Below are 21,260 nucleotides of genomic sequence, written 5' to 3'. Positions count from 1 at the left end.
GTACTAATAAAAATGACGCAAGTAATACTACGTTGAGACGGCGAAGTTCCTCTAGGAACGTTAGTGCCATTGAAGAAGAAGAAAACTATCCAATTTAAGTCAAATATGCGCCGTTTTGTTCGCAAACTTGTTGCCATTTAGAAGGCAACTTCATTATCCCCCCCCCCTTATAAACCCCCCTCCTTATTTGCAAAAAACTCTGACAGCCAGTTGTCGCAAGCTTTTGAGGCCAACTTAGTATCACCAAGAGCGTCTTGCATGGACCGGAAGAGATGATAATCACTTGGAGCCATGTCCGGATTATACGGTGGGTGCAATAGGACATCCCATCCGAGCTCTCGTAGCTTCTGGCGGGTCATCAAAGATGTGTGAGGCCGAGCGTTGTCCTGGTGGAAAACAACACCATTCCTATTGATCATTTCTGGCCGCTTCTGGTCAATCGCCTGCTTCAAACGGTCAAGCTGCTCACAGTAAAGAACCGAGTTGAGGGTCTGGCCATAGTTGACCAGCTCATAGTGGATGATTCCCTTCCAATCCCACCAAACACACAGCAAAACCTTCCTGGCAGTCAATCCGGGCTTGGCGATGGTTTGGGCCGGCTCACCACGCTTCGACCACGGCTTTTTTCGCTTTAGGTTGTCGTACGTGATCCACTTTTCATCACCAGTCACCATCTTCTTCAAAATTGGGTCCAGTTCGTTCCGTTTCAGCAGTGCATCGCAGGTGTTGATTCGGTCTAAAAGATTTTTTGCGTCAACTCGTGTGGCACCCATACATCCAGCTTTTTTTGGAATCCAATCTTCTGCGATTGGTTCCAAACGGTTTTATGGTCTATACCCAGTTCCTGGCCAATCGAGCGAGTGCTCACAGGCCGGTCTACTTGGATGATTTCAACGATTTTATCGGTTTCCACGACGATTGGCCTACCAATACGGGGTGTATCCTCGACAGCCACTACACCAGAACGAAATCGATCAAACCAACGCTATGCTGTGCGAAGCAGTTTTACCTCGCAGGTAGTAAAAACGTAAAATATGGTGAATTTCTTGCTCGGTGGACTCCATCTTTGACGCGCTATAACTTGAGACTGAAAAGGACAACCACAACACTGTCAAAACGACACTTTTAGCACAGATTGTCGTCTTTAAATAGCCGTATAGCATGACCCGATGCGATAAGTATAACACAAGATATGTTTAAGTGTTGCCATATATTGACAATATACGACATTTCTTTTTCCCCAACCCAATATCAACGAAATAGCATCAAGATTACGTGTAGCCAGAACGTCGCGGATCAAAACATTGGGTGTCATTCTCTTTTCGCGAAAATTTTATATTAAAGATAACCTGTTATTTTGAAATTCAGAGCAATACCACACAATGTGATCAATATCGTGATAACCTATTTATACCACAAATACATAAGTTACTATCACTAATATTGATTCGAAAAAGATGTACATTCGAGGAATAATGATTAGACATGAGTCTGCACACTACCCGTATGAAACAACGAGAATAATTATATCCTTTGAACCATGATTTGAGGGAATCTTTAGGAAGGATAGACTACAGCCACCGAACATTATCACTGCCATTCCAACTTGTCTGCCAAGATTCAAGTACACGTTCACGAGGAATATAGAGATATTCATCAAAAGTAATGGGCCTTTGAAATAAGTATCCTTCCATAGCGCCATTCTTAGCAAGAAAATCGGCTTTTTCATTTCCTGGTATCATTGTGCACTATTGCACATACTACTTCGCTTTGGAGATGATGATGATCAGCAAAAATTGCCACAAAAACTTTATTAGATACGCTAAAATTTGCGATCCTCGGCAAACATTTCCAAATCTGAAATGTAATGTTTAATTTAACAACCTCGCAATGTTTGAAAGATTTTCGTAAGTGAATGATGATGGAACAGACGACGAAACAGTACAGAAGACCATAAAAAAGAAAATTGTACAGCATTTATCAAGACTTCTTACATTGACATTTACATTTACATGTACATTTACAATCATGTTAAACTTGAAACAAATTTTCCTTATATCCAAAAACAAGATTTGGACATGGTTTGAAATTCCTTCCAACTGGCAGTGACGAAATTTTCGGATCAATTTCAAAACAATCTCATCGATCTCCAAATGGTCGATTTTTATCCTGATATTCGAAATAAGCGTTACCAGTGTTCTTGTCTTTTGCGTAGTATTTATGTGAATCTGGATTTCCTACAACGCGGCTGATGGAAATAAAACACAGTAACAGAGTGGACATCGAAGGTGACATAATGTGTGCTTTTCGACAACGTGCTCAAGAATTACGATTTTGGCGGAAATAGATCAAGTGCAGGTGCCATACTGACTAGCCAAACTTTATATACCTTTTTTTGTAATTAGATACAAGTATAAAATCAAATTTGTTGCGAGTATAACTCGAAAATCGTTTGTATTCTTTTGTTATTTTACTGTTATTGCTACAGAAATTTTTGCAAAATACTGATAGGGTGGAGGTACTGGGATTAATTTTCGGAAAAAGGGGAATGGAGCAAAAAAGGTTGAAAACCACTGATCTAGACCCTGCCGAACGAAGTGCCTCTAAAGAGCTGAGACTATCAGAAAAAATATATATAGAAGATTGTGTCCAAGATACGACCGCATTGTTGACGTAGAACTACTCTGTTATTTTATATAAGTCGCATGTTTATAACTTCGGATACTGTTTTATAATGCTGTGAAATTTTAGAAATAACTGTTTGGTAGAGTGTCATGTCATCATACTACATGTTATTTAGTGTCGCCTCAATGGAATCTCATCTTTAGGCATCGTTCTTACAACGTAAACCAAGCGCCAAACAAGCGTTCGCCATAACATGCATACAGAGCCATACATTGGTGGCTTGAAGCTACTAAGACTATAAACACTTCTCATCATTTTGCATTATTATCAAAAGAAAAAACGCTTAATGTAAAGTAATGTAACTTTTTTCGAGACCAGTAATATTAACTACTGGTCTCGAAAAAAGTTACATTACTTCCTCATGCTCAAGATAAGCGCAGCTGTAATCCTTAGTGGATAAAGTTTTGCTACTGGCATGCGAAACCAAATCACATAAAAAATTGCAGAACGAAATTTACTTTCTTGGTGACTAAATAAACGAAAAAAAACTCTTTCTGTTAATCTCAACAACCTCGAAAAGAGTAGCATAGCTTCATTATGATCAAGATTAGCGCAAATGCAATCCTAGTCGGAGGCGACTGGCACGCGAACCCAAATAACTTTTAACATTCCAGTACGACATTCAAGATGTTTGGTATTCCCAAAAAAAAATTTCGTGAAAGGGCCAATGCACACGGAAGCATATACAAATGGGATTTCAGCGTAGCGAAGATGCTATTTCTACACACGGGTTTTGAAGCACGCACGTACGCACACATATATCCATATATCGATGACTTGAAGCAACTAAATATACCCACACTTATCTCCGTTTTACGCTCTTCTCAACAGAAGCTCTTCCTGCCTATATTGTCAGTCTAGATAAGCTTAGCTCTCATCCTTTGTGGAGAGAGTTTGCGAAACCAAAATTCCAGAACAATTATTTCCTTGTTGGGCCGACGATAGCCTAGCTTGATGATTCCCCACACAATTGTGTAGCTCAGAACCTTAATGCAATGGCGTCAGTTTGATGCAATGATTGCCAGAGACATCAGCGAGTTAGTAATTTGGTCGCGCAGCTCTATCCGAAATGAAGACATGTGACACAAGCGATGTTCATTGCCTTGAATACAGGACGTGACTGAAAGCTTGCCTCAGCAAGATGCACTGTTTATACTCAAGGCAAGTATTCCCCTTCATTCTTCTGCTTCTTTTCCTTTGTTCACTTTAAATCTTATGATTTCCCTTTCGTTGCTCGGCGATAAGTTGCCCGTTATTGCCAGCTCTGTTCGGGAAGGCACACCAATGGACTGAACAAATGTATGGAAAAATTAAAACGCTTATAGTTTTCATGAATTTTAACCATTTACACACCAGGGGATCGTAATGTATAACATATCAAACAAATCTTAGGGAATTTTCGATTTGTTTGGTATGTAAATCGCCAAAACCCGTTCGTGGCAAAAATAGTTATTCATGTTAACTTTATTTCAAAAAAACGTGACCAGTTTTCTAATTTGGAACCCTTAATGAAAGACGTAGTTCTACGTCAAAATGTAACAACGTTCGGGTGACAAGGACTGAATATGTTGTAAAGCACTGTAGATCGCAGCCAATTCCGCAACAAACACCGAACAGGGTAAACTAAGCTTACGGAATGTGGAGAAGTTAATATTAAATATCCCAAAGCCTGTGGAATCATTAAGACTGGATCCATATGTTTATATCTTGACAAGAATATTGCAGGCATAACTATTTGGCGGAAATCACCTGAAATACCACTCACATAAACTTTCATTGACAAGTCAAAATTAATAGAAGGATTGAACAAAATTGAAGGAATGGACTGGAAACCAGATAAAGTAGATGGGCTCTCTATGGTCAGAAATTCATGATATAGCAACATTCGCTTAGATTGAGTGCCTAAGGTTAGCATTTTTTCAAAGTTTGCTATCACTATCGGTGTTTGTCATTACAAGAGGAAATTCGAAGAACCCCTCGCATCATTGCATCAGTTTCTTGTAGGGGTGTACTGTACTAAACAAACAATGGCAGGCAAGCAAGTAAACATCAGCTCTGTGAGCGAAATAGATAGATGGGAATAATGAATGTTTTGTATGAGGTTGAATTGATGTAAAAATGAATAATTGTATTATGTATGTCTAAGGTCCTTTTTGTAGAAGAAATTATTATATTCCTGACCACCAAAGGCGAAAGGTTGCCATTATATTGTAGAGTCCAAATTTATTGTATGAAGTCCAATATTGTATTTTATGAATAAATGTAAAATTAGAGTTGTTTGTCAATATAAAGTATTGTTTTGAAAAGTGAGTGTTGTTTTATAAATAATTTTGCTGAAACCTTGGTTGCCGAAGAAATCACAGACCTGAATACGGAGCCAGTTCCCCAACAACAATCGGATTGAGTGTTTCACAACGTATCAAATAACGGAATGATAACAGAAAGAGGAAGGATACCAGCTAAAATTTCTAGGTTCATTGTATGTGTTGACTGCATACATCCTAGAGCAATACGCAAACAGCGATATTGAAGTCTCCACAGTTGCAGAATACGAGTACGGGCAGCGGATCTGAAGCAAAAACTCCCATACTCCATAACAGATAGAACGGTTGTTTTATACAGCCTAATCAAATCGTCAGGATGGGCCTCCCACCAAGTCGCTGTTATGGATCGGAGAAAATTTATTTGTTTCTGACATTTTTGTTTCAAGTAGCCTATGTGTTCACCCCATGTGCCTCTGGAGTCAAATACAATTCCTAAATACTTGAATGACAACAAGTGTCTAATTGTTCTACCCAAAAGTTTAAGTTGCAGTTGAGCAGGATGGTGTTTTCTTGAAAACACAACCATCTCTGACTTTTCAGTAGAAAGCTCAATACCCAATTTACAAGCCCAATCAACCAAATTATCAATAATATTATCGACTTATCAAGGGATTATACAGATTAATTCTGTCTTTGCCCATTACCGACACTAGACAATCATCTGCATATTGTCTCAAAGTACAGTTTCCTGATAAACAAACATCAATGTCATTTACATAAAGGTTGTAAAGGATTGGACTAAGACATGAGCCTTGAGGGAGACCCATGTAGCTAATCCGTAAAACTGGTGAAGAACCATGGGAAAAACTCATATGTTTTTCACGCATTAGGTTAAACAGAAAACTATTTAATTTTGGAGCAACCCCATTTAGATGAAGTTTCTCAAAAAGAGCCTCAATGGAAACTGAATCAAACGCACCCTTGGTATCAAGGAACACTGATGCCATTTGTTGCTTTTTACATAAGGCGATGTCAACCTCTGATGAAAGCAGAGCAAGACAATCATTAGTTCCTTTGCCTTTACGAAACCCGAACTGCGAAGGTGAGAAAAGGTTGTTGGATTCTATCCAGCTGTCTCAGCGACATAGAATCATTTGTCTCTAATAATTTGCGAATGCAAGAGAGCATTGCTATTGGTCTATAAGAATTATAATCAGACGCAGGTTTACCAGGTTTCAGAATAGCTATAACTTTAATCTGTCGCCACTCATGCGGAACAACGTTCTGCTCAAGAAAAACATTGAACAATTTTAACAAACGTTTCTTCGTATTATCAGGAAGGTTTTTCAATAAGTTGAATTTAATCCTATCTGACCCCGGAGCCGAATTGTTACATGACAGAAGTGCAAGCGAAAATTTAGCCATACTGAACGGAGGCGCAATATCATCAGATGTCTCCAAGAAGGGAGGTGGAACCGGAGCTGAATCTGGGCATATCTTCTTGGCAAAGTCATAGATCCACCTTTCAGAATATTCAACTTGTTCATTTGAATGAGATGAATTCCTCATTTGTCTGGCAACTCTCCAAAGAGTGCTCAAAGAGGACTCTCGGGGAGGCCCATTCACAAAATTACGTCAATAACCTCTCTTTTTGGCTTTTATGAAGCTTTTGAATTGACGCTCCAGATAAATGTAATTGTCGTAACGTTCGCAGGAGCCCGATTTACGGCAATCCTTGAACGCATTCGATTTTTCTTTATAAAGATCTGTGCAATCTTGATCCCACCACAGATTAGGAGGACGACTGCGAAACGAATTCCCAGGAAAACGTTTCGTCTGAGCATCAATAGCACTATCATGAATTAATCCAGCTAGAAAATTATACTCGTCTAACGGGGGTAACTCATGAACTAATGCCACTGATTATGAAATAATTGAAGAATATCTCTTCCAATCAATGTTTCATGCTGAACATGCTGAACATGAAATCATGCTGAACATTCATAGTTCCAGACGATTCAGAATAATTTGAAATAGAAACGGTGATTGGCAAATGATCACTTCCATGTGGATCTTGGACAATCTTCCAAAAGGAAGAGCAAAGGGATAGATCTAAGCGACTTGTGCGGCCTGATGATGGAGCAATTCTTCTTCACCTGTATTCAAAATTGCCATGATTGAGCATTGTACTTGATGGAATATGAATAGAAGCAATGCACAAATCTCTACCCTTGATACGTGCCTGACACACAAGAATTTCAATTCCTGTGACTAAAGGCAGGCGAATCCTGTAAAATGGATAGCATTTTCTAATACCTATGAGAACTCCTCCACAGGAATCATCACGGTCTAAACGAATAATGTTAAAATCATGGATGTTTAACACATTGTCCGAACGAAGCCATGTTTCAGATAAAGCAAAAACATCACAATTCAAAACATGGACCAATTACTTGAAAGAGTCAAGTTTTAGTAGAAAACTTACAATTTTCCACTACAAAAAATCATAACTTTTGATCTACTGGACCGATTCAGATGATCAACATATCAAATTAAAGCCAATGAGCTAGTCTTGTTTGAAAAAATATTACACTCTGAAAAAAAAAATGGATTTTGTCCTCGTAATTATTGATTATATTTGTTTTTTATAGCTTACATCGTTTCGGGACCAATGGCGTCATATTTTTTTATATTTTTTCCTGAAAGCTGAGGTTTTTTCACATAATATATCCGAATACTAGAGAAGTGTTATTTTTCGTTTTCAAGTTATGATTTTTCAAAGTTAACATGTTTTCAGTTTTCCTTTAACATTTCTATGCGACTAGACTGGATGTATGTGATTGTAATCCAATTAATTAGCAGATGTGTTATTTTTTCAAAAAAAAAAGCTAGCTAGTTGGCTTTAATTTGATATGTCGATTATCAGAATCGGTCCAGTAGTTCAAAAGTAATAATTTTTTGAAGAAAATCATTTTTTGGAAAAAAGGGAAAATGATTTTTGGATCATCGGGTAACTTTGAAATATCATAACTCAAAAACGAAAAAAAACGCCTCCCTGCTTTCGAGATATGTTATGTGAGAAATCCTCAGCTTTCCAGACAAAATATAAATAACTATAGCGTCTTTGGCTCCGAGACTATGAAAACAATAGAAAACGAATACAATGAATTATAACGAGAGCAAAATTCAAATTTTGTGCAGGTATAATACTTTTTAGAAAAAGACCAGATGATGATTTTGATATATCGATCATCTGAATCCGGCTAGTAGTTCGAGAGTTATGATTTTTGGAAAAAGTCATTGTTGAAAATGCGAAAAAATGGTTTGTTGGACCACCCTAAAATGGAAACGGACACCCTAACAAAAAAATTAAAAATATACGGGTCTCATAATTTGCGATTAAGGATAAAACTCCCACTTTTGACGGAAATCTGATATATATATATATATATATATATATATATATATATATATATATATATAAGATAGGATCGTGGTATCGAGATGGATAAAAAAAAACTTTATTCTCTCATTTAATACACGTCTTCTTATGTGTTAATACTTTGGAATTCAATTAGGGACTGATTCAGGCAATCCAGAGTAACCTATTTTATTGGGACGAACTACAGCGTCAGCATCCGTGTGTGGTGGCTCGCGGGTTTCGGATTGCACCTCTCGCGCGTGCGGTTCATCTTCAATTATGCTGCATGCGCGTCTCGTTGGTTTCGGGTTGCGTTTCCTGATTATGCTGCTATGCTGCGGGGGCGGGATCCCGTCGTAACGCCTCCCCCCCCTAGGTGTCGAGCGTCCTCGTTTGACTCTTCATACTCTTCAACAACGCAACCATTGCCTCTGATGGTTGTTGCGGGATGGATGGTGATTCGTCCTTTTCCGTGGGCTTTGGGTTGGGATCTGCTGCGGCTTCATGCATCTGGCAGGGAATAGTGGTATTGGGTTTTGTCTTCCTATTCTTCATGTATCTGTGAATAAAGAATAGAAGAATTGCAAGGACGAGTAAGGAGGTCAACAGTGATCCTCCAACGGTTTGTGTTTTGGACAAATGGACTTTGATTTTGTTCAGCTCTTCGAGGTTGTTCATGGTGATGGTGTGAAGTGTTTCTGCATCAGGGATATGTTCTTTGGCTTCTATAATTTTCCCAAAGATTGGTGTCATGAGTTGTAACTGTTCGATAACTTTGTTTACGTTGTGGAATGTACTGTTTCCTATTTTAACTGTACAGTTTTCAGTTTCTATGATGGTTGGTGTTGTTATTTCTCTCGAGTCGCCACATGAGTCCGAACTGTGAATTCTTACTGTGGTATCCACTATTATGGTCCCTGGAATTATTTCTCTGATTTAGGGGTTTTCCTTTTGTTTTGAAAAAATGCATTTTGCTTTGAAGTTATTTAGAATATTGGAGATGCATTCGTCGGTGATTGCCTTTGTTCTTTCGCATATCGTGCATTTGCCGGATTGTTGGAAGAGCTTTTCCTTATATTTTGCTACGTATTTTATGTTCGTGCTGATCTTCGTGCTGTTTCCGCCGACTGGTTCTAACTGCAGTAGTTCGTAGTCCCTATTTTCTACTATCGGGATTTTTACAATGACAATAAAATGATTTCTTTTTATTGAGACAATACTATTGATGTGAACAAATATTTCGTCTTCATACGTCAATCTTATGTTTTGCTTAGTTAGATAATTCCAAATATAAAGTTTTTCTGCTGGACTAAGTATATTTTTATTTATCAAGTTTAGTTTAGATAGTGTTATTTGTTCTTCCAAATCTTCTAGTATTCTTATAATAATATCTATGTTAAAAATAAGGTTGATATATCCTAACTCATTTTGAGATTCTCTTACTGATTCCTCGATATCTATTAATGTTTTTGATACATTGCTCAAATGGATTTCTAGGAGATTGTTAATTCGTATTTGTTTTGATTCATTAGTTATAAATTTATTTAAGGTTGTTTCGAGTTTATCAAAATTTTAATTGATCAACAAAAGATCTTCGTGATCGGGATTTCCAGCTATGAATTTGATTGTAGAACCAAAAGCGTCTATGAGTCCTCTTCCCGTGCTCCCGTGGCCGAGTGGTTAGCGTCATAACTAACATGCCGGGTGTTCGGGTTCGATTCCCGTTCTGGTCGGGGGAATTTTTCGTCAAAGAAATTTCCTCCGACTTGCACTGTGATCACGCGTATTCTAGAGCTTGCCACTCAGAATGCATTCAAGGCGTGTTATTTGGCATAGAAATCTCAACTAAGTACTAATAAAAATGACGCAAGTAATACTACGTTGAGACGGCGAAGTTCCTCTAGGAACGTTAGTGCCATTGAAGAAGAAAGAAGAAGAATCTCCTAGGAGATAAGCTGTTGGTTTTACGTGTTTTTAACGTGTAATCAAGGGTATTTTTTAGATGGGTTGTTGTATTTAATGTGTTTGCTAGCTTTTCTATGTATAAGATATTATTTTTAATGTCGTTCATAATAATTGTATGTATTATTCTTTCGTATCCGAGTTTTATTTTAACTTGATTGATTTTAAAGACTATTAAGCCATTGTTATTTGATACATCCTGATACGTCGTTGCGGATGTAAGGGCGAACAGTCTGCAAGGAAATGTAAAGTTGTTTATCAAATTAGTATTATTATTCCTTTAGGATTTCAAGCGATTTTTGTGAATTTTTATGTTGTTTTTATCGGTAAAAGTTAAATCGTTGTCTGTTAGTACGGTTGCTATTTTATAAGGATCTCGATCTTTGTTAAGCCGTTGCGTTATTTTAATATATTTATTATCGTTTGTATGAAGTTGGGGTGGTTTTTTTATTGTTTTCGTGTTGTTTTTCGTACGCTGCTTTCCTTTTGTCAAGTTCTAATTTCACTGCGGATTGAAGTTTGTTCGCGTTTTCAGTGATTTCTTCGATGTCGACCGTGTTTCTTTGGTTGAAAACGAGCTCGCGGGGTTTTCTCTTAGTGACCGTATGATATGTGTTATTATAAATATCTGTTATGATATTAATTTGGTCATTAAGCGAAATGTTGGTGTGTTTATGTTTCAAGGTTCTGTATAATTCGAACAAAGTCGAATGAAAACGTTCTACGATTCCATTCGAGTTTGAATTACTCGCAAAGTGCATTTCGATGCCAAGATCGTTCAAAAATCCGACAAAGTCGATTGATTTAAAGGTTGGTTCTTGATCGCACACTATGGTTTGTGGTCTGCCGAATATTCTGAGGTGTTCTGTGATTGCTTTTTTCATGTCTACTATTGTTCGGGATTCTAAAGCGATTATGTTAGCGAATTTTGAGAATGAGTCGACGATCGTAAGCCATTTTGATCCTTTCATGAAAAATACATCGATATGAATTCGTTCAAAAGGTTTTTCTCCAAATGTGCTTTTGTGGATAAGCTGGGGTGGCCTCCTGTCATATTTACTTTTCTTGCAAATGTCACAGGATGCTACGTGAATTTTTAATTTACGATCGAGTTCCGGGAAAAAGTATCTTTGTAAAATTTGAATTTTATTTTCTTTCATTCCGCGATGCGCAAAGGAGTGTGTCTGTTTTATGATTTCATCTTGGGCGTTTTCCAGTCGTACATCTTCCAGTAGCGTTTCTGAAATAAAAACCTTGAAAATTTTATTAGTCGAGAAATATTTTCTGTATGTTTCTTGAATAAGTTGGATCAGAGAAATAGGTGCTTTGATGCCGCTCACACCTTTAGGATTCAATAGCATTTTAAATACTTTGGTGATTTCCTCCTCATTGTAGAATGGTCTCACTATCGTGTGTCTATGGTATCTTGGGAATATTTCTTCGTATACGTCGGTGTTTATGTTTGCGATTTTGAAAATAATTTGTGTTCTAAACATGTTCAGTGGTTTTTCTGTGGTCCATATGTAATAATCGTCACTCGTATCCGCTGAATGTATTGTGCTTAGATCTGTATCGTTTCCTTCCGAATATTGATGCTGGTTATTGATGTCTTGGATAGAACTGTGGGTGATCTCTTCCGGTTTTATTCTCGATAGAGCATCTGCTACGGTATTTGTCCTTCCTGGTTTGTATAAAAGTTCGTAATCGTATTCTTCGAGTTTGAGTTTACCTCTAAGAATTCTTTTGTTTGTGTTTGTTAGAGAATAAGTTAAAGGTTGGTGATCTGTTATTAGCTTGAATTTTCTACCATATAAATATGGTCGGAAATGATTTACCGCCCAGTACATAGCAAGAAACTCTTTTTCGGTCGTTGAACAATTTTCCTCTGTCTTATTCAGTGTCCTAGATGCAAACGCAATCGGTCTATCTTTACCAACGGGCCCCTGCGAGAGTACCGCTCCGATGGCGTAGTCGCTTGCATCTGTTGTTAAAATGAACTCTTTCGAGAAATCAGGGTACTGCAAAATCGGGTCCCTTGTTAGGATTTCTCTACATTTCTCGAAACATGTTATTGTTTCCCTAGAAAATTTGAACGCAGTGTCTTTCCTTAGTAATTTTGTAAGGGGTTTTACCAATTTGGCAAAGTCCCTAATGAATCTTCTGTAATACCCAATTGTGCCTAAAAACTGTTTCAATTCAGTTTCGTTCTTCGGGATTGGCCAGTTTCTGATTACTTCGATTTTATCGGAGTTAGGTTTAACTCCTTCTCTCGTAACTGTGTGGCCAAGAAATTGTGTTTCTTTCCTAAAGAAAAAACATTTTTCAAATTGTATTTTTAGATTTGCCTCTTTTAGTTTTCCAAATATGTTCCGAATGTCTTTGATATGTTCTTCGAAGGAACTTGAAAATACGATAATGTCGTCCATGTATACTAGACAACATTTTCCGATGAACTCGCGAAGTACAGCATCCATCACCCTTTGAAATGTTGCGGGTGCGTTCTTTAAGCCGAATGGCATTCTAGTAAACTCGTACTTTCCGCCATTGACTGAGAATGCATTTTTTTTCTCTATCGCTTTCGTCTAATTGGATTTGATGGAATCCAGAGACCAAGTCGATAGTAGAAAAATAAGTCGCTTTCCCAAGTTTATCCAGTATCTCTGTGATATCTGGTATTGGGTAACGATCGGAAATCGTTTTTTCATTTAATTTTCGATAGTCAATGACTAATCGAAATTTTTTTTCTTCGCGTGGCGTCGACCTTCTTCGGCACTATCCAAATCGGGGACGTATAGGGTGAGATTGATTCCTGAATTATACCATCTTTCAGCAGTGTTTGAATCTGCTTTTGCACTTCTTCCTCATAAATTTGAGGATTGGTATGCACCGGGATATCATCGACTGTTCTTATTTTGTGTTTAATTTGGTGCGTGAACGATAGCGCTTGATTTTCCGAATAAATTATTTCCGAATTTTTCCTCAAAATTTTATCGAGTTCGATTTTTTCTCTATCGTTTAGAGAGTCATCTGTGATTTTGAACTGGGATTTTTCGAAATTCTTACTTGGGAGTTTCGAAATAACGAATTCTTCATTGTTAATGTTTAATTCCGAAAGGTTAATTTCAATTCGAGATTTTCTGTAATTACGAATGGCTACAAAGGCTTCCCTATTGGAGCTGTGGTACACCCCAGGGAGTATTGAAAATTCACCCAAACTCTTTTCGTCCGATATAATGAAATCGCCATCCTTTTCCGTCGCAATTTTTATGAACTGAAACTCTTGTTCATTCAGATGTATGTTATTGCTAGTCGGGAACTTTTTCTTCAGGTTAAATGTTTTCCTTCCGATTCTCAACTGATTTTTGCCAATGTCGAGCTGAGCCCTTAGATCTCTCCAAGTCTCGTACCCAACTAGGCCGTCAAAGTATTCGTGAAACTTGAAAACATAAAATTTCACTTTTTTCTTGATACCGAATGGATCGAAAGAGTCTGATTTAGAAATTTCATGGGTTCCATTCATGTTTGTTACTCGAATTCCGCTTTCCGGTTTGGCGTTTTCGATGTTGACATGGTCTTGTGAAATATAATTTTTGTTGGCCCCTGTGTCCACCAAAAATTTCATTTCACCCTTAGTCGTATTTATTGTGAAATAAGGTATGAAGTTGTTATTTACGTTAGTACGTTTGGCGCGTGTTCCTGATGAAAATTTAGTTCGTCATCGAAGAAATCATCATCACCTGAGTCTAGTTGTGAAACGTTCGCCTCTTCGGTTTTGATCTGTTCCGTTTTGGGCTCTGGCTCTTGCCCTTCGTGGTTATTCATTTGCATCTTTGAGGTATGTGTCCTCATTGATACGTCTTCGTTGTTATAATTATTATTTCTAAATTTCCCCGAGTTCTGCTTATGGTTTCCTGATGGAGGGTATACATTGTTGTTCCTTTGAGGAGGATTAGCATTACTGTTACTACTGGTGTTGCTTCTTTTCTCTAGTTTTTGTCTAAATACCGCGTTTGTGTATTGCAGCGTGATCGATAACGCTTCATCAAGCGTATCTGGCTTGTGACTTCTCACATTCATTGAAAGATTTTCCCCCAGGCCATCTACAAACCGTGTTAGCGTCATGAGGCTTACTAATTTATTTAGGGCTGTAATTGACCCTTTATATTCGTCCATTAGCGCGAGACTCGTTTTAATGCTGGAGTCTATTGCTTTTATTTTGTTATAGTAATCTGTAACATTTTTGTTGCCCTGTTTGGCATAAAATAGAGATTGAATTTGTGTTGGGAGATCTCGTCGATCTCCGTGTGCATTTAAGAGGACTTCTTTGATTTCCTCCCATGTATTCGGGTTGCCGGCCGCAATAAGCGTCTCTTTCGCCCGTTCTGTAATTTTGCTTTTTATGGCCCTAATGTATTGAAAATACACCATTGAGCCTTTCTGATTTTTAAATAGCTCTAACGTATTCTCGACATCGTCGATCCACGCTTGAGTTTCACTTCTTCTAGTTCCTTTGAATTCGTGTAAATTACGAATGGGGTCAGGAGTCCTATATTGGAGAAAAGGATCCTCTGCTTTTTGTTTCAGTTTTGCAATAGTTTCAATTAATTTGTTTTGATTTTCTGTTAAGTGTTGAATGTGTTGTATTAATTCGTCCGCAATTGTACTTTGCTGTGCAACTATTGGCACAGACTCATCAAAATCCGGAATCAAAGGCTCCGGTGAAGCCGAATTTCTATCCATATTTGTGCTTTGTGGTTTCACTTTCACTTTTTATTCGCTAGTTTATTCTGCGTTTCTTGTGGGTTTATCGTTTGTGTGTTTTTTTTTATGTTAGTATTTGTTTATTCACTTGTGATATTCCAGGTATTCGCTTACCTCGGGTAGGGGCTAGCACCTCTGAATTATGTCGTTGCAATCCATTCACTCAATGTGTCTGATTGCTTTTGTGTTAAAAGTAAAAACTGGGTTACTTACAGGAAAATGTGTATTCTCATCTCCTGGAGTCCTCAAATTGTTCCATTCGTGCGGGTTCTTTGGGAGGGTTCTGTGTGTGGATCCGATTTCGCTCCTCAAACACACAAACTGGTATTCGTCCTGCAGCGGTTTCCCGGTGGATGAGTTGTTGCACTGTTGGAACGTAGCTAGTTCGGTTTTCGCGATCACTATTATCACTTAATTACCACACACTTTCACTTGACTGCGCCAGATAGGATCGTAGTATCGAGATGGATAAAAAAAAACTTTATTCTCTCATTTAATACACGTCTTCTTATGTGTTAATACTTTGGAACTCAATTAGGGACTGATTCAGGCAATCCAGAGTAACCTATTTTATTGGGACGAACTACAGCGTCAGCATCCGTGTGTGGTGGCTCGCGGGTTTCGGATTGCACCTCTCGCGCGTGCGGTTCATCTTCAATTATGCTGCATGCGCGTCTCGTTGGTTTCGGGTTGCGTTTCCTGATTATGCTGATTATTAGGCTGTCAAAAAAGTCCTGCGGTATTTTGTTTGAATTTTCATTTGTTCATAAAATTAGTTACAATCATCTGTTTTAAGTCAAATATGCGCCGTTTTGTTCGATGACTTGTTCCCAACGAGATGCCAACTTCATAATACCCCTGTTATAGAAGCTCGCTTCCTTATTGGCAAAAAAACTCGGATAGCCAATTTTCACAGGCCTCTTTTGTGGCTAACTTCTGACTACCTGGCTCGTTCGCCATGGACAAAAACAGGTGGTAGTCACTTGGTGCAAGGTCCGGACTATACGGACTGTTCATCAAAGATGGCCTCTTCTTCATGAGTGCTACCTTCAAGCGGTCCAGTTGTTGGCAGTACAGGTCCGAATTGAGCGTTTGGCCATAGGGAAGTAGCTCATCATAGATTATTCCTTGACAATCCCACCAAACACACAGCAGAACCTTCCTGGCCGCTTCAGCGGGCTTCGACCACGACCGTTTGCGCTTCACGTTGTCGTAAGTGACCCACTTTTCATCGCCAGTCACCATCTGCTTCAGAAACGGGTCGATTTTGTTGCGATTCAGCAGCGATTCACATGCGTCGATACGGTCAAAGATGTTTTTTTGCGTCAACGTGTGTGGCACCCATACACCGAGCTTCTTTGTGAATCCAAGCTTCTTCAAATGGTTAATAACGGTTTGATGACTTATCCCCAGCTCTTGGCCGATGCTACGGCTGCTACTACGCCGGTCTTTCTCGGCTAATTCAGCGATTTTGTCGCAATTTTCGACGACAGGCCTTCCGGAGCGTGGCGCATCTTCGACGACCTCTACACCAGAACGAAAACGTTGAAACCAGCGTTGTGCGGTGGAAATGGAAACTGTATCGGGTCCATAAACTGCACAAATTTTATTGGCAGCTTGAGATGCATTTTTGCCTTTGTCATAGTAGTACTGTAAAATATGTCGGATTTTCACTTTATTTTGCTTTATATTTGCGACACTATAACTCACGAGCGACTTAACCAAACAAAACACTGTCAAGTACTATATTATAGCGCGCAAAAATGCCTTTCCAACAAGCTATAGTATGACTCGATACAATGAATACAACTAGAACTACGCGCTTACAACGACACCTCGCGGAAATACCGCAGGACTTTTTTGACAGCCTAATTTTATAATTTCAATCACAGCATGTACTATTTTTATAAAAATTACAACCAATCAAACATACGACAAACAATCTTCAAAAAATGGAGTTTTACAAATATTAATATTTACGGAACTATGTCAGATCATTCAGTAGATTTTTTTTTTATCCAAAATATATATTTTTATTAAGGCTCATATGGCGTCAACCTGACGGGGCCGGGAGTTCAATATTTCGACAATGTTTGCCTTATAACTATGTTAGTAATATGTAACCGATTACTCGCGGTTGGCTCGAGGTTAGTATTACAAGTGTTCTCATAATTGGTATGTTGCAGTCTTCGATGCTCTGTACGTGTGCCCGACACGGGATACTTCCTATTGGGATGCAGCTGACCATTAATCAGCAACGCCCCCCTAGTCTGTACCCCATATCTAGCGGGGTGCGTCTTCTCGAGGAATCCAGGATAGAATGGTCACTAGCCGGCGCAATCATCAGCTCGTGTAGAGTTGTCATGAGCGGTACAACCTTTGGCTCTTGTTGAATGATCAGTGGACTGCACAACCTTCGGCCCGTGCATCTGTAAAGAGTGTGTGTATGTATTGCCGCGACTAAGTAAAAGTTTATCGATCGGATAGGAGGGATATGAAACGGGGACACAACGAAGGAAACATCATTAAACGTTGACATCGGCGTTTCTGAGGAACAGGTATAGATGAAGCAGAAGATCAGGATCACGGCTACCTAAGATATCCCGGACGGGGATATCCGATTGTCTGCCTTTTGCTCTCAGTGCTCTAGAGAGCTGAGAGCGAGCAGCATGGAACCGGATACACGACCAGACAACATGCTCGATGTCGTGGTAGCCATCGCCACAATCACAAAGATTGTTTGCTGCGAGCCCAATGCGATAGAGATGCGCGTTTAGGTTGTAGTGATTGGACATAAGCCGAGATATCACGCGAATGAAATCACGACCGACATTCAATCCCTTAAACCAAGCTTTCGTCGAAACCTTAGGGATAATCGTGTGTAACCAACGACCGAACTCATCTTCACTCCACATGCGCTGCCAACTAACGAGTGTGTCCTGACGAGGAATGTGAAAAAATTCGTTATAAGCAATTTTCCTTTCAAAAAGTGTGCCTTCTGAAGCGCCCACCTTTGCTAGCGAGTCCGCTTTCTCATTCCCCGGAATAGAGCAATGAGAGGGAACCCATGCTAAGGTAATCTTGAATAATTTTTCGACCAAAACGCTCAATAGATGTCTTATTCTTGTTAGGAAATAAGATGAGCGTTTATCAACTTTCATTGAGCGGATTTCCTCTATTGAGCTGAGACTGTCTGAAAAAATAAAATAATGGTCGATGGGCAATGTTTCAATGATCCCTAAAGCGTAGTATATCGCACCCAGTTCAGCGACATACACGGAACAAGGATCTTTGAGTTTGAAAGAGGCACTGGAATTTTCATTGAAGATGCCGAAGCCAGTGGACCCGTTTATGAATGAACCGTCAGTAAAGAACATTTTATCAGATCCAACTTTCCAATATTCTGCCGAATATCTCCGGAATATAATCTGAGCGTAGGTGATCTGGGATTCCATGGATTTTTTGTCGCATGGACAGATAAAAAATGACAGAGGAATTGCAGAAGTAAGGGAAGCAAACTTGGTTGGAGATGCCTGGTGAAGGGTGCACGTCGTGGGTAAGGTACTCATGGTATAAAGACATAAAACTTGACTGAGGAGTCAGTTGGAGTAGATTTTCGAAGTTATCAATCACCCATTGGTGATTCATGATCTTGCAACGGTTGAGAAATCTGTAGGATAATTCTGTGAACTGAAGAGTAGTATTCAGTAGATGTTCGGTGTGGACTGCAACGGTCGGCCCTCCAGTTGTTGTTTTCACGTAGACAGTTCCTAGTTTGGTAAATACCGATGACAACTTGCGCTACTGCCTTAACTTTGCGCGCTGAAGACGTCAACTATTCGTTAACATAAACTCTGCGCGTCGAATTTATTCCGATGTGGTTCAATATTAGATTCCGATCACGTGAGTAGGCACTGTAGAATCGATCTCGGACATTCTTCAAACCAAACTGCACCACGACCAAACTTTCCAAACTTTCGCCATCCTTTAGTGTGCCGGATTTCATACGCCTTATGTCTACCAGTGAAGTTTCAGAATCGCCGAATCCTACTTCCTAATCGCCCAGAAGTACGCACCCAAATCTTCACCATTAATAAACGGAATACCGCTGATTATCAACTCATTACGGTTCTCGAGATTGTCGACAGCAGAAGAGATCCTGTCAACCCGCTCTTTCAGCACGTTCAGAGCCACGTCGTTGTCATTGAATTTCGAAGCATAATCCGTCCTGAGCGTATGAATTTCCTGTGATACAGCATCCAGCCTACCGTTCATCTCGCAATTTTGCTATGCAAGTCATTGCGCAGCACATCAAACATGCCTTTGATTTCGGTGAACTGATTCATAAGCAGTTGCACTGCAGAATCCAACGACAGCGCACTTCCACTCACTTCATCCTCCACTCGTGATCGTTTGGATACGGTTGTTTGGGCTGTTTTCATAAGCCCAGACTTAGGAGGGGTTCTCGCTAAACTTGACATTGCGATAAGAAACGACAGAGTTCAAGTTATCCGTGTATATGTGTTCAGAGCGAAAACAATCGTTTTATAGCGTTGAGACGTGTTACAATAAACCGACGATATGGTGAATGGTCCAGACGAAAACTTTCGATCCCAGAATCTACCGATCCACGACACGATCACTACGGATAACAAGTACAGCACAGCGGTGGGTGGTCAAATTCACGATATCGATAATTCCATCGATGAAGATGAGGGATAAACTCCAATTTCGAAGCCTGTTTTTACACTCCACAAATGACGCACTCGTGATGTATAGCTTTATATCTTATGATTCACCCGTTATATGTTAAACAGAATGTACAAATATAATACAACTTTAACGTATTGACGAATTTACGCAAAGCTGAATCAGCTCATGCGACATCTACATTAGAGCTCAGAACCACAAAAGTGAGGGTGTATGTTTATCGTGGTGACTATTTATTTTATTTCAATTTAGATTCATTTCAGCCATTGAATGTCGTCAGTATATGGTAAGAAAGTTGAAGTTTTGTATATTTACGATGGTTTTAACACGCGATTTGACCAAAGTCATAGATAATTTTCGAAAATTTTGAGTTTGACAATGCATACCGGTTATTGATACTATGGATAATTGGGATGAAATCGATATCATATCAAATTGGCTGATATCATTGATTATGTAGGGGCGAATACGAGAATTTGCTGTATTTTAGCTGTATTTTTAGCACAAAACTTGCTGTATTTTTAGCACAAAACACCCCATTCATTGTTTACTTAGTTGAAAAAAATTAAAGTTACAATACTTATAACAAGCCATTCCTCGTAATATACATAGCACATTGTAAAATGATGATTTTCTAACCTTGTGGAAAGAATACATAAAAACGGGAAATTTGAAAATAAATTCTGATTTTTCTAGAAAATTTGAACGAATTTCATACCAAAAAAAAAAAACAAAACATCCTCATTTTACTCGCTGCGCTATCTGGTTGTAAATCCAACGTAAATTCGTCAATTCCATTTCTATTTTTGACGTGAAACTTTTTTCTGGCAATACAGCCCTGCAGACTTCAACTGTGTCACAGCAAGCGTTGACAGAATATTCAAGAATCAATTAGAAAAAATCCATTTTCAGACCGCGTTGCTTGGAGAAGGTTGTTCCGGATAACAGCGATGAATTTTGAAGAGAACTCCGCGAAGTAGTTATTCGCGATATTCAAATCGAGAAGAAGAAAAAACTTATGTAAGTATTTCAATTTGTACTAAGGATTGTATCAATTATTGTGTCAATAAATGATTTTCAGCTTTGAGCAGTTGAGAAACCAATCGCTGCTCAAGGGACTTTTTTTTTCACGTCCGAACAGGAAGTAAAAGAAAATCGAAACATTGAACAGGTAGGAAAAAATGAATTTCAAAGTTTCAAAACTCTAGCATTTCTTAATAGATCGCAACGATGTTTGCATCAGTTTATAGGAAATATGTTTATGCATCTACCGCAATGCACAATGTCCAGGAGATGTATTTAAGTGGAAATTAGCATTTAGAGCTTGACATTTATTCTTTAGACAAAAACAGTCTTCGACAAACTTGTTGCATATGATAGAGCGCTTATTTTGATTTTGTCAAAAATTGGGTGACCAACATTTACGATGAAATAAAAAACCTAACTTTCTTATCTTT

This window comes from Toxorhynchites rutilus, chromosome 2, assembly GCF_029784135.1.
Source record: "Toxorhynchites rutilus septentrionalis strain SRP chromosome 2, ASM2978413v1, whole genome shotgun sequence".
Lineage (NCBI taxonomy): Eukaryota > Metazoa > Arthropoda > Insecta > Diptera > Culicidae > Toxorhynchites > Toxorhynchites rutilus.
Note: the sequence above shows the minus strand (reverse complement) of the source record.